The sequence below is a fragment of the Mandrillus leucophaeus genome, unplaced genomic scaffold (genome assembly GCF_000951045.1).
Source record: "Mandrillus leucophaeus isolate KB7577 unplaced genomic scaffold, Mleu.le_1.0 Scaffold296, whole genome shotgun sequence".
NCBI lineage: Eukaryota > Metazoa > Chordata > Mammalia > Primates > Cercopithecidae > Mandrillus > Mandrillus leucophaeus.
In genome coordinates, this window is record NW_012103098.1 from 715603 (window position 1) to 717796 (window position 2194).

General features: G+C 47.4%; 1 protein-coding gene across 1 annotated transcript in view; it reads right to left on the bottom strand.

Moving 5' to 3' along the window:
- CACNA2D3 (calcium channel, voltage-dependent, alpha 2/delta subunit 3) overlaps window positions 1-2194 on the bottom strand; it is an 801189-nt gene that overhangs the window by 692226 nt on the left and 106769 nt on the right. The window lies entirely within an intron of this gene.

The window sequence follows — 2194 nt, forward strand, 5'->3', positions numbered from 1 at the left end:
CTCCTGTCTGCAGAGCTGCCGGTGTGGAATGGGAAGGGGGGAGAGTGCAAAAGGACAGGCAAGTGGGGCTCAGATAAGCAAGGGTGTTGAGCTAGGCTAAGGAGTACTGTGTGTGGCCTGCATGCAGCGGGAGGTCTCATGGGGCATAGGACCCACGTGATCAGACCTGAACTTTTAATTCATCTTCAAAAGTAATCTGGTAGCAGTGCTGAAAAAACTTAGAAGAGGATAAACCTGAAACAGAGACTGAGGCAGAGAGACCACTTGCTTTAATGCCATTTCTTCCACAAATACCTTAATCCATGAGCAATTCCTGTGGGCTCTCCCTCCAAAATACACCCCATGCTTCACTACTTTTGTCATCCTCTCCCCTGTTACATTCCTAGTAAAGCCACAGCCATCTCTTCCCTGGAAACCCTCAGCATCCTAACAAGTGTCCAGTTTGCACTCAGTGCCCTGGATCCCATTCTCCACATGGTTGCCAGAAAAAGCCTTTTAAAAACAATTCTGATGGCAGTGCTCCCTGTTTGAAACCCACCAGTGACTTCCCACTAATTATGACTATGACCCATAAGGTCCTTTGATCTGGCCCAGTACCCTCAGATCCTAACTCCCAGCCATCTTTCTGGCCCCAGACCACTATCAACTTGTCTCTGTCATCCTGCTGTTCTCTTGACCAAGGATACCCTTGTCCTAGATCCTTGTATGTCTGGCTGCCCCTCATTGGTCACTCTGCAGCTCAAATGACTCCTCCTCAAGGATGTCAGCCCCATCCCCTAACAAAACGTTGACACACTTTGTGCTCGAAGCAGCATTGAGCATATGGCTAGTGCTCAAAATGCAGTTGGACAAATTAAAAAAATATCTATTACTCACCCTACTGGGTGCCAGGCACTGTGTTTGTCTGGGAATATAAGGTTTATAAGACAGAGCTGTTGCCCTCAAGCACATTAGAGTCCAGGGTGGGAAAGAAACGAGCAGGCAACTGCAACACAACATGATAAAGGTTCTAACAGGAGGAAGCAAGGAATTCTACAGAACACCAAGGGAGAAATTAGACCAGGCTTACGGGGCACAAGGAGGCTCGCTCCTCACGGATGGTACAAGAAGGCTTCTCATCTACACTGAAACCTGAAAGACAAGAGCCAGCCCAGGAAACAAAGGAAGGGCCTTCCAGGATGAGGGAACTGCAAGTGCAGTGGCAAAAGAAGGCAAAAGAGGGCATGACATGTTCAAGTAATTACGAGTGGCTCGGCGTATGAAGGTTATGTGGAGGGGAGCCTGTGTCGGGGCTGGGGAGCTAGTGAGAAAGGAGGCTGGAGAGTTTTAAGCAGTAAAATATTATTGATTATTGATGTTATCTAGATGTTCTCAAATGAGCAAAAGGTGATCCAAGACAATAAGGAGAAAGATTGAAGACAAAGCATCTGAAAGTTATTTAGGAAGAGGAATCTACAGGACTTGGAGGCCAGTAGGATATAGAGAATAAGGGAAAAGGCAGAGTGACGGAACTATTAGGTGGGTGCAAAGGTCATTACTTCTGCACCAACCTATAGTTTGCTGTCCTTACTCACTACCTGGTACTGCCTCCCGGGGGTGTCTAGCAACAGTCAGAGAAGGAGCTGAGCTCAGGAGGAACACTAAATGAAAGAAGGGCTAGCAGGTATGATAAAATCTCATAGTAAGACCAGGCAATACAAGCATCGAATGTTTTTAAAAGTGAAGTCCATTCAATCTTGTGACTGAGGGTGTGTGTTGGAGAGTGCCTGCTGACTCTCAGTACCATCTAAGCTGTGCCTTCTATGGTAGGGCTGGAGGCCTACCACCACATGCTCTTGACTCCCTTGCCAGCAGGGCTCCAGGTCAGATTCTTGAGAGGGCTGCAAACTGAAAGAGAAGAAACCAATATTCTCCAGCAGAAGTGATGGGCATGTACGTGGGCATCTGCAGATGGCAGGCATCTTTGGTCAGTCATTCAGACACGCTCCCACGAATTACCCACTCGTGCTGCAGACACCGGAGATCGTTGGTGGTGGCTTCCTGCGACCGCAGCACTTCCTAGATCTGTCAACTCATACAGCAGGTCCCTGACCCTCATCCCTCAGTTTTTCTATCAAATAAGCCTTTAATTCCCTTTATTAAACCCCTGCCTACTTGAAATGCCTAAAGATATTCCTTAAAAAGTAAAACCTAA